We start from the raw sequence: 13,190 nt of genomic DNA, 5'->3' as shown, positions 1-13,190 counted from the left end.
GAGGGAAACCTATTAATCTCATTTTTAGGTTTAATCTCCTTTGATTTCCAGTCCTCTGTAGACTTTACTAATAAAAATAGGTAATCTTGACTGCTGTACTACATCATCTTGGTGATGAAGTAGTGAAGATGAAGATATCCCTAGTTTGATTAGTACAATCAACTTAATATAAATGCGATTTTTGTCCTAATGGCTGAAGTAGGAGCCCTATCTGTTTATGCATAATATAATTTACTTCATAAGGTTGAGAGGATTGAATTGGATAATCCATGTGTGTAACTGCCTTATCTTTAAGCGTCTTTTGAACACTTAAGTGCTCACATAGTGCTATATTGCATAGATGGGAGGACTATTTTAATCTCCATAACAAACTTATCAAAAGAATTCTGGCACCATGACCATTTTATAGATGAGAAACCCCTGGGCATTAGGGAAGTCAGTCAACTTGTTCAAAGCCACACAGCTAGGTTTCAAACCCAGTTTGTCTGCTTCCAGGGTATTGGGTGTCTGTGGCACCAGTGGTTCCATTTGATCTTCACACTATGGGGTGGTGTTATCCTGAGACTGAAGTTGAGAGTTTTAAGAAACTTGCTCACAGAGGAATAAGTGATAGGTTTAAACCAAGATGTTCTGACCCCAGAGGCTGCCTTCTTTCTAATATTGCCCAATTTGGGGTCCCATTTAAACTTTATTGAATGAAGGGTATAAATAGAACTTTGTCTAGCATCCTAGTTTCATGCCAAGAAATATGCCATTTTAAAGATTTACCCACAAAATTAAAATGATCTACTTTGCAATTGAGTGGAAATATGTCATCAGTAGCCATGCTTTTTTTTTTTTTTAACAAGGTCTTTTAAAAAATATTTAAAAAAAGATTAAAAAAATAAAAATAAAAAATATTTAAATTCAATTTGTCAACATATAGTATAACACCCAGTGCTCGTTCCATCAAGTCTCCTCCTTAGTGCCTGTTACCCAGTTACCCCATCCCTCCACCTTCCTCCCCTTCTGCAACACTTTGTTCATTTCTCAGTCATGAGTCTCTCATGGTTTGTTTCCTTTCTATTTTTTCCCCATTCAGTTTCCCTCTTTTCCTTTATAGTCCCTTTCACTATTATATTCCACGTGAGTGAAACCATATGGTGATTGGCTTATTTCATTCAGCGTAATACCGTCCAGTTCCATCCACATTGATGTAAATGGTAGATATTCATCCCTTCTGATGGCTGAGTAATATTCCATTTTCTGAATATGTACTGCATTGATTTCTTCATTGGCATAGGATTAATTTGCTTCTTTGAAAGTTTTGAAAACTGTATATATCACAATTCAGTAAGGTTATACAGAGGTTTGGGAGCCTGTGCTTCATGCATTCTTTAAGGGTAAGGGACCTAATCCTGTGTCTCGAGCTGGAGGCCAATCAGCAGAGAAATGTCTCTGCCTACATTTTGAGGAGAGGGGGTGACAGTGCATAGCATTGTCTTGTCACAGCTCTTCTTAACCTCTCTGATTGCCTCCTTTGGGGCCTGGTTCATGTACTGTTCTGTATCTTTAACATCTGTGCTGAGTTGACTCTCCACATGTCTAGTCTACAACATATAGAAAAGATTTCTTTCAGTACAGCCATTAACTTTTGAATTACAAAGATGAAAGTAAAAATCGGTAATACATTCTTTTATGCAGTGATTTTCTTGAATTTTGTTTCTACTTATTTTGAATATAAAATAAATGTAGAACTTATATCTTCTAAATTTGGAAGGAAAATATTTCCATATTCTAATTTCAATACTTAAATGCAATTAAACTTTCAAAAATGGCAGAGGTATATCTAGAAAAGACAGATCTGTAGAAGAGCAATCTAGACAGTGTCAAACATGTACAAAATAGTTATCATTCAAAAAGAAAATGAGTCAGTGTGACATTATCAGGTATAGGCATCTTGTGGAGAAGCTTTGCTTTTATCCCTTTTGAGCTTTTTGGTTTTATTTAATTGAAATTGATTCATGACATCAGTGATAATGAAGTAAATACAGCTTTTATCTGTGGTTGTTCTAATGGGGGGGAAAAAAAAAGACTAAAAGCCTCACAGTGTTTCATTTCCAGGATTCAGATGACCCTTTCAGGCAAAAATAGGTCATAATGGCATTGAGGGGGCTTTTCCTTTCTTTCTTTTTTTTTTCTTTCCTTAGTAAATACATTGATTGTATATGAATCCATATGTTCTGAGGAGAAGAAAATTGTTTTAAGTACTTTTTGAGTGGTAGGAGACTTTAAAAATGTTTTTGCCCAGTATATGTATACATGAAAGAGTATTTGCTTTTTAAATTTGTTTTGACTGGCATCATGAAGTGGATCTTGATGCAGGCGAGTACATATCTATACACTAATAATGAGACTGAAGAACGAGAAATGAAGGAATTGATTCCATTTACAATTGCACCAAAAACTATAACATACCTAGGAATAAACCTAACCAGAGAGGTAAAGGATCTGTACTCTGATAACTACAGAACACTATGAAAGAAATTGAGGAAGACACAAAGAGATGGGAAAACATTCCATGCTCATGGATTGGAGGAAGAATAAATATGAAAATGTCTGTGTTACCCAGAGCAATTTTCATATCCAATGCAATCTTTATCAAAATACCATGGACTTTCTTCACAGAGTTGGAACAAATAATCCTAAGATACGTATGGAACCAGAAGAGACCCTGAATAGCCGGAGGACTGTTGAAAAAGAAAACCAAAGCTGGGGGCATCATGATGCCTGACTTCAAGCTGTAATACAAAGCTGTGATCCTCAAGAAAGGATGGTACTGGCACAAAAATACATACACATAGGTTAAGGGAAGAGAATAGAGAACCCAGAAATGGACCCTCAACTCTATCTATGGTCAACTAATCTTCAACAAGGCAGGAAAGAATATCCCCTGGAAAAAAGACAGTCTCTTCAATAAATGATGTTGAGAAAGTTGAATAGCTTATACTGCTTTTTAACATTTTAGGGATTAGGATTTTTAACTTCCTGCTAGGATCTAGCTATTTTATGGCCCCTTATTTTCCGCTACATGTGCCATTCCTTCCTCATCATATACAAACTTCTCCTCAATGTCTTCATAGACTTGCAAGTGTGATTTTTTTTTTTTTGTCAGATCATTAGTGTTCACATTACTGTGATCATCATATTGACATGATTTACAACTGAGCAAAAAAAAGCGGTGGGGGGGCATCTTATTTCCTTATTGGTATACAATTCTGTCTTCTCTGGACCAAATCATGTTTTCCTTTTCTCATGTTTCCATTGTCAGTAAAATCCCTAATTTCCTCAATATAACCTGTTTTCATTATGTTTGGACACATTAGGTGGCCAATCAGGTTTTTCTTTTTCCCGTAGGCCTTTTTCTGCTTTGGGGCAATCCAATGAACTCTGCATTAAGAATGTGGATTCTGGAACCAGATTACCTGAGTTTGAAGTGCTGGCTCTATTCCCTATTGAGCTGGCTGACCTTTGGCACACTACTTATGTTTCAGTCTTGCCTATCTGCTTATTGAAAACTCCTGAAAAAATACAAAAGATAAAAGGAGGACATAAATCCATTACCTAACTACTGTTGACTTTTTGTTGAATATACTGCCAGACTTTTATCTGTACTTAAGATTTTATTTATTTATTCATATGAGAGAGCGAGAGAGACAGAGACAGAGATATAGGCAGAGGAAGAAGCAGGCTCCATGCAGGGAGCCTGATGCGGGACTCGATCTTGCGACTCCAGGATCATGCCCTGGGCTGAAGGCAGGCGCTAAACCACTGAGCCACCCAGGGATCCCTTATGTGTACTTTTAAATGAATATTATTACTCTGTTTATTTCAGTGTTTGCTTATTTGATTACAAGAGAAATTAGGTATTCCATATTATTTCATATCTGTTCTTTACGACCTAGTTCTGTGGACTTCTAAACCTTGTGGAGTAGCATTTATTGTAAACCTAAAGCAAGCAGGGGGGCACCTGGGTGGCTCAGTGGTTAAGCATCTGCCTTTGGCCCAGGGCATGATCCTAGGATCAAGTCCTGCATCAGGCTCCCCACAGGGAGTCTGCTTTTGTCTCTGCCTCTCTCTGTGTGTCTCATGAATAAATAAATAAAATCTTAAAAAAAAAAAAGACTGTTCAAACTTTTATGTTCACTAGTAAATTATACAGATATTTCCATTAGGTTTGACACATTTGTTGTTAGTATTATTACAAGATGTTTATGGTCTTTTTTGCCATTATGATTGGTATTTTTTTTCATTACGTATTTCTAATATGTTTTATTCATGGTATATAGAAAAGCTATTGATTTTTGTATGTTAATACTACATTTGGAGACCATAGTCAATTCTCTAATAATATTTTAGTTAAATATCTCAGACTTTCGAGGTGGAAAATCTTTTATAGCTAATGATAAAGCTTTTATTTCCTAATAATTGATGAGACATTTATTGTTATTGTTATTATTATAAGGGTATCTCCTGCTTTCTTAACAGGGGCCCTGGTCAGTACTCTTTATCAAGTTATGGGAATATCTCTTTATTTTTAAATTGAAGGCTCATTCCTCTTATTTCTCCCAAGGTGCTGAATTTTATCAGGTTCTTTCTAGATATCTGATGATACGATTATATGGTTTTTCTTTCTTTTTTTATTTTATTTTTAAGATTTTATTTATTTATTCATGAGAGACACAGAGAGAGAGAGAGAGAGAGGCAGAGGGAGAAGCAGGCTCCATGCAGGGAGCCTGACCTGGGACTTGATCCCGGGTCTCTAGGATCAGGCCCTGGGCTGAAGGTGGCGCTAAACCGCTGAGCCACCCGGGGTGCCCTCTTTTTTTTTTTTTTTTTTTTAAGTTAGTTTAAAGATTTTATTTATATATTCATGAGAGACAGAGATGCAGAGGGAGGGGCTTGGTCTCCAGGATCGGGCCCTGGGCCGAAGGCGGTGCTAAACTGCTGAGCCCCACCAGGCTGCCCATTCATTCATTCATTCATTCATTCATTCATTCATTCATTCATTTAGAGAGAACACAGGCAGAGGAGAGGGAGAAGCAGGCTTCCCATGGAGGAGGGAGGGGCTTGATCCCAAGACCTTGGGATCATGACCTGAGCTGAAGGCGGACGCTGGATGGCAAAGCCACACAGGTGCTCCTGGGTTTTCTTTGAGCTCTTGATGACATGTAGTTCATGAACCTATTTTCTGACATTTCAATCCTTGTATTCTTGTGATAAATTCTACTTTATCATGATGCATTATTGCTTTTAACATTGCTGGATTCAATTGAAGATTTAAAAAACCTTTATGTTCATAGATAAAATTGGACCGTAGCTTTTTCTCTTTACATGTATGAACACAGGCATGTGTTTATATGTCAAATTGGTGTATAGTTTTCTTTCCTTCAAAATCAGAAGTTATGCAAGTCTGATTCCAGAATTAGAAGCCTTGTCTAGTTTAAGAATCAGAGTTGTTCTAGTCTTGTAGAATGAACTGGCATGCTTTCTTTTTCTTTGTTCCAGATGCACTGAATAACTAGAAATTATTTGTTCTGTAAGGTTCAATATAATTTGCTTGTAAAGCTGTCTGGTCTTGTGACTTTTGGTACACATCTTTGACTTTCTTTTTAGTATCTCCTATGATTGTTAGACTACTACATATTCTTGAGTAAATGTTGGTCATTTATATCTTTGTTTATTATACTTTTTCTTTGGATTTTCAAATTTAGTAGTATAAAATTTTTATTTCCTAGTATCATTTTATTAAATATATTAATACATGTAGACTATTTATGATAATGCCTGACTGATAATTAATGCTTTATAAATATTAGTAGTGCATGAAAGGATGTTCTGTATTATTTAAAAAATCTCCAGTGGATTTATTTTAATATTAACACCCGTAAGCATAAATCTTTATTTAGGCTGTTGAGCCTTGAGCACAACTCAGTGTTCAAATTCAGAAGCGAAAGAAGGGTAAATATTTCATAGAGCTTTAGTAAGAGAGGTCTGTCAACATTCAACCAGTTTCAGGAATAGTTGGTCCAAAATGGTTTTGTGAAGAGGAGGTAATTGAACCTGTGGCTTAATATCTGTTGGTTGGGCAATTCAGTCTTTGCAAGAAGGTGAAAAACAGTTGTTGGGTCTATGGTCCTATGAAGGCCACTGTGGGACATTTTTAATCCTTCAGGGACTCTTACAGATTATTTAGGATTGTTAACATATCCTAGCATATTTGGATGTGCATGTATTCTGTGAAATCAAGCCAAGAGCCTTCGACTTTTGATAATAGGCCGTTCCTAATGTTTCTCAAAATGTGTACAAAAGCAGATATTTAAAAGTCAAAGATCGACTTACATATGATAGTGTCCTTTATGAAGAAAGTTAAAATAGAAAATTTCCAATTAAACCTCACCTTGTAGACCTGGTTGTCGATGACAATCAGACAGTGATATTAACACTACCCAAACCAAACTGTTGATTAGCAGATGGGGTGTTTTTAGCTAACATTTTCATAGTTGATCTAAAGAATTTCAAATTTGGAATAAAAGGCACACACTTCTTTAGGAGTTTTCATCTTCAATGTATATAAGTGTGTGTTGAGCAAAAGCTAAAGATTTTATAAATTGCCTCTACTTAACAGGTTAAGTAAGTTGTAAAGACTAAATTTTTAAGACCATTAGGGTTACATTTAGTATATTTTCACATATTTTTACCTTTCACAAGTAGAAATAAAGGGTTTGGGTTTATAAAAATTGCTTCTGGGAAAATTTATTGGTAACTGGAAATTATTTTACCAGTACTCTTAGCATTCCTCAGTGTTGTACTTGAATTTATGGATTCTACCTAATTTATCCTTTTTAAAAAAACTCTAGCACTAAATATAGCTTGGGGTTATGAAATGATTATTAAATGTTATTTGACTTAAACCGCTAGACTACAAATCATAGTTTCTGGCTATATGAATATGCCTGGAGTCCTTCATAATTAGGTAGTTTTAATCCATAATTTGATATGAAGGGATTTATATAGAAGAAAAATACAGATTTCTAATGGAGAAATGACACACTGTGCAACACAGACGCTGATACTGGGTGATATGTATGTGGAGATTTTAAAGAATATTTGCATTATGGATTATATAGCCCGTTTGGTAGCTAAAAAATTAGTTTGAGAAAATGAGAGTGAATTGCTGGAAGGTCAATGAGAAATCTAGATTTAATACTTGGTTGATCTGCAGGAAAATAGCAATTATTTATTTTAAAGATTGTTTTTAATATTTAAAAATGTATACACAGTGTTCCCTTTTTAAAAAATATACAATTGGCTGCTTTTGGTTTTTAAGGCTTATGGTGAGGATCAAGCTTGATCTGTGTTCATACTTGATACTGCTACTAAAATCCACTTTGGGCAGATTTCTATACAATTTATCATGTTGGTTATGAGCCTGGGCCTCAGAGTTACCACTTACTGTATTATGACTTCACTGAGTTACTTAGTATCTCTCAGCCTCAGTTTATTTATCTGTAGAACCAGAATAAATCCAGTATCATTTGTATTGAGTTGTGAGGATGAAATGAGGGGATACATTTAAATGCTTTAAACAGTGTCAGTTACAGAATGGGCTCAAATGTTAGCTTTTTTTGATTATTAATATATTTACGTTCCCTTTATTTCTCATCAAAGATTACGTTTTCTTTTTTTAAATGTTTTTTTTTTTGGGATCCCTGGGTGGCACAACGGTTTAGCGCCTGCCTTTGGCCCAGGGTGCGATCCTGGAGACCCGGGATCAAATTCCACATCGGGCTCCCGGTGCATGGAGCCTGCTTCTCCCTCTGCCTATGTCTCTGCCTCTCTCTCTCTCTCTCTCTGTGTGACTATCATAAATTAAAAAAAAAAAAAAAAAAAAAAAAACTAAAAAAATAAATTTTTTTTTATAATGTAAACCTGTTGTATATTTATTTGTCCATTGCCTCTTATCCTCACACTTGCCCTTCTGAATTTTCCTCTGCAATGCTGGGGTTGAAAACTAGTAAAGTGTATTTTCTTGATCCCCTGCCTCTCTCAGTTCCAGTTAGATTGTCAATAGAGACCACTTGGGATAGTTGAGGAAGTGGGATGAAGGGAGAAAGGAGCCATTGTGGGACTGGTGCTGGTGATTGACAAGACTGTGCTCTGCCTGCCATTGTTCTGCAGCCTTGGTAATATGGGGTCTTTAGTGGGGATTGTGTGGCTCTGCAGCAGCCCCTGGCAGTTTCAGTACTATTAGTGGCTCCTGTGGACTACTGAGGCTAGCCCAGGGGTTTTATCTCTTCTTGACCTCTGGGTTACATTACTTTACCATGCTACTCAGCACCCCCCCCCCCCCCAACATCTTTGTAACCAATTTCCTGAATTAAATTCTTCTAGAGAGGCTTCTGCTTTCCTGTTTGGCTGCTGATTCATAAAGTCAACAGCTGCCATTCAGTATTCCATAATTCAGTGATGAATTTCGCAGTATGACAAACATCACATAGTTTCACATAGTTTCTATGTGTCTTTCTTATCCTTAAAATAATTATCTTTTGTCAATGTGCTCCATTGCCCTTTTGACATTCTGTTTATTCTCTGCATTTAAGAAGCTGGTGGACAGCAGCTAATTCTCCCTGTCTAGTGGGAACTGTAGCTCCTTGTGGGTCATATGGTATTTATGATAACTAAGGGACTTAAGATACCAAAAACATGATGCAGAAAATATCTATAACAAAACTTCAATGTTTTAAAGTCATCTACCCAATTTAAGGTACTATATTTTATTGATTCTGAGATCTCTGTCACCGCTCACATTTTAACGTCTCCAAAATTGGAATATGGCTTAAAACCAATGGCAGTTATCTTTCCAGTGGTCAGTAATTGCTGTTACCTAATCAGGTATAAATATCAAAATCCCCAATCAGTACCAATACCTACAGAATATCAGATCCACAGCTTAGAATAAAGTTCCAGAGACACTAGAGAAGTGTTCTTTTAACAATGAGGGTTTCAAATGGTCATGATGGGTAGGTCAGGCAAAGTGGAGAATCCTAATTTAACAGTCTTTGGAAGCAGGAGTCAGAAATAGGCTGTTCTAAATACTGAAGCTAGCTTTGGATCCATTTAAGAAAGTGCTGTTTCACCGTTGTGCTTGCTGACACAGAAAGTGCTATTCTGTGAAGAAACATGGACACTGATGATTATAAGTTAGAAGATGAATGAGAAGAATTAGCTTCTAAAGGTTGAAGAGTTTTAGGAAAAGCTTAACCAATTTATTTTGCTTATGTTTTGTTATGTCCGTAGAAGGGTGATATGTAATAAAACCTATGCTTGATTAAATCTAAATTTTTTTTCGTTAAGAAAATAATTGTAAACAGTATCAGTTTAATTGGTGGTTTTCTCCTAGCAGTTCATAAAATAATGACATATCTTACATTTGACAGTGAATTAATGTTTTCCTTGTCTGTCTCGATATAATTCTCTGTTAGGTGATTTTTTTTTTTTTCTTTTCAACTCTCCATGTGCTGTTGGAGAATGGCTTTAAAATAGTGCCATTAAATTCAGCATTTAATCATTTTCTTTTCCATTTTGCCATTTACCATGTTAGAGTCATTCATAGGAATGGAGTTTACCCATGTGTAGCTCCTTGCTATAGAAAATGCATTGAAAAATATTTACAAAAGAAATGATAATGTATTAAACACGAAAGAGGGACAACTAGTAAAATTGTAGATGGGAGAACTTTTGTTAAATTATTAGATGCTGCATACTAAAAGAGTCCATGGAGAAAATACTGTGTCATTGCAAAAATTGAACAAGATTTATTACAAAGTGGTTAAATTTTAGTGTATATGTTAAGTGTGCGGATGCATATTATGTGATATCATCAGTCTCAAAGCTTTTTTGTTACATTAAATGATAGGAGAACATAATGAGGTTAATTTTGAAGTTGTGTAAGGAATAGGATTGTTCCTTTATTATATCCTTACTTTTGTGATATGTTTGCAAACTAGTTTTAAAAGAAACCTAATTTGTCTCATTACACACACAAAAAATTAGAAATGTGGCATTTTTTCAGATTAATTATCAAGTAAAAGAATTAGAGTGCCTTAGAGTTGAAATAAGTCCAGGGCTCCTTATTTAATCTTGCTTGTCACTACGTTCTCAATATCACTATCCAGTTAAAAATAATAGGTCTTACTTTTCAATAGTATTTCGGCAATAAGAAAACATGACCTTTTAAAATAATAACACTAATGATTTTAAGATTTCAAGTGTTTTTGTATCTTCATGTGACAAGTCTCCTGGTTACATGCTAGAGACTTGCTGATTCTGACGTGACGTATTTATGGTTAGACAGCTTGACGGGTTATTGGTTTTTATTTAGCGGTCAAGAGTCTCCAACAAAAAGCTGACATGCACAGATAATGAATTGATGTCTTCCCATCTTTATGCCTCTGTGTGGTCAGAACTTTGGTTAAGTTCATCCAGGTAGATGAGGTCACATGGACAGTACCAGATGAAGCTGCACTCCTTTTGCAATTGGATAGCTTTATTAGTAACCTCATTTTCTGTTTGTACTGATATTTCTGAAAGCACAGCTTGTTTCACAAGGCAGTATGAGTCTACAGTGCCTCTGTCATGACTGGTATTTAGCTCAATTTCCCATAGTTGGTTTTTGGTGACGTTGATAATTTTGCATACTTGTTCATCAGGTTCTACCATATTTTCCCAGAATCGGTGGGAGACCTAAAGAAGATGGATCAGCCCCCTCTTAAAAAATTTAATGTTAATATTTTGTTAAACTTTTCATTTTGAAATAAATTTAAACAGAAATGTTGCAAAAAGAGTACAAATAATTTTTACGTATCCCCTACTGGGCTTCCCTGGATGTTAACCTCATAAGTAACTGTAGCAATAATGATCAAAACCAGGAAATTAACAGTGACCCAAAACTGTTAAAATTCCTCCAACATCTAATCCAAATTTCATCAGTAGGCCTGCTAATGTCCTCTTTCTGGATCAGGATCCCATCCGGAGTCTCCACTTACTGATGTCTCCTTAGTCTCCTTTATTTTGAGACAGACCATTCCTTTGTCTTTTTTGTCTGTTGTGATCTTCACAGTTGGTCTGCTCTTTTATAGAATGTCCCTCAATCAATCTTTCTGATGTTTCTTTAAGATTAAAATTCAGGTTTATGTAGCTATTTGGTAAGGATACCACTGAAGTGATTCTGTGCCCTTCTCAGAGCATCACGTATGATGACACATGGTGGTGTTCTTAGCTTGTTTGTTTTGACTTTTCTGTTATTCATGTATAGTACCCTCCTGCTTAGAAAGGTAACTTTTTGCTTTTGTGCATCACATTATTTTCATTTTTCAGAACCACAACATTTTTTTGTGGTTTTTCTGTTTGCTCTTCTAAGAGACTTCTCTGGTTTACTCCCAAGTGGTATTGAGGCTTATGATGCTAGTTTATGCTGTCCACACATGATCCCAGTGATCACCATGGGTTACTTAGTATCACCATGGGTTAATTAGTATGAAAAGTTTAATGCTTAATTATTCTTTATTGAAAGTTAATTTTGTCTTTTAATTAGATAGTAATATAACAACCATTGTAATCACAACTTATTTAGACAGTACTGTTAACAGTGTATTGATTTGGTCTTGCTTTAGATTTTCAGTAATTTGAGGTGAAGAGGTGAGGGAGATATTGGATACAACTGTATTTGGGGAATAATTTGAAAATAATTACCAGAAGAGATTACATTTGCTCTTCTATTCATAGATTTTCTCATTTCCAACATCAATATTAAAATGAAGGGGGACCTGGGTGGCTCAGTGGTTGAACATCTGCCTTTGGCTCAGGTCGTGATCCCAGGGTCCGGGGATCGAGTTCTGCATCAGGCACCCCACAGGACCTGTCTCTGCCTCTCCTTCGGTGTCTCTCATGAGTAAATAAATACAATCTTAAAAAAAAAATAAAATAAAATGAATTGTTAATGTAGAAGTGAAAATTATCAAAGTATGACCATAATTAGGAGCCTCATCTGAAAGATTATTTGGAAAAATAACAATTGTAATATAGAGATCTTGGTTGATGGTTAAATATCAGTTTTATACAGAAAATAATAATAGAAGTAAGAATAAATGTTCCTAGAATGAAAACTTTCTCTGTAGTTTTAATGACTTTATCATTGAATTATTTCAAATGTAAAGCTGTCTTCTTCCTAAGAACTGAAAGGATAGCCACAGTGATTCACTTAATATGTCCCCATTCTGTCCCTGTGATGTGGCAGACAGACAGATGCTGCCTTCCATAGCTTACACATGGGATACTGGGGCATACAAGTAACACAGTGCTTTGTCAGAGATCACCAAATTAATTAGATGCAGAGACAGGGCTGGGAATTGGGTTCTTGGTTGAGTGGATTTGCCCACTCTCCCTCATTAGACTGTAAATTCTGACAAATGAGGTAAGACTTTTTCAAGTATGAAGATTGCCAATGTTGTTAGTAATCAGGCAACATGAAGTAACATTTTCGAAATATATTCTATTTCTTTTTAAGAAGAACATTTATGTTTTATCACTGCATCATGTATAATGCAACATGAATAAAGCCCTACTGACTTTCGCATTTGTGAGGAAACTAGCATTACTGTAGATTAGTGCCAGGGCAGAGAAATGACCCTATTATCTCTGTAATGGTAATATTGTGCCTCACAGGGAAGCTTGCATCATTAAGAGTGAGTTATTATTATCTTGCAGACACGTTCTACATGTGTTATTAATATATGAAGCCAGAAGGAATTGAAAAGGTTTTTCTAGGGACTTGGGTATAGAATTTAAAGCTTTCATCCTCATCTGAAACAGCACATAAATGTGTGTTGACACGTGTTTGTCGATGCGCGCACACGACTTCACACCTCCATTTCTTTGTATACATCTATTCTTTCTATATGGAGTACCCTCTTTATTTCTTTGTTATCTCTAAGACCCCTCTTAGTTGTGCCCTTTATGGTGGGGCACAACCAATGCCCTCCATTTCTCGATCCTTACAACCAGGTTATTGCTTCCCCTTGTTTTCCCACGCAGTTTATCCCCACCACAATATCATGTTTTTGTTTGCTGATCATGTCTTTCCATCTTCA

General features: G+C 35.8%; 1 protein-coding gene across 5 annotated transcripts in view; it reads left to right on the top strand.

The window, feature by feature from the left end:
- The window catches only part of BCKDHB (branched chain keto acid dehydrogenase E1 subunit beta), a 214,994-nt gene that overhangs the window by 55,065 nt on the left and 146,739 nt on the right, over nucleotides 1-13,190 (top strand). The gene's annotated exons all lie outside the window — the stretch shown is intronic.

Source organism: Canis lupus, chromosome 7, assembly GCF_048164855.1.
Source record: "Canis lupus baileyi chromosome 7, mCanLup2.hap1, whole genome shotgun sequence".
NCBI lineage: Eukaryota > Metazoa > Chordata > Mammalia > Carnivora > Canidae > Canis > Canis lupus.
This window is presented reverse-complemented; position numbering and strand designations above follow the sequence as displayed.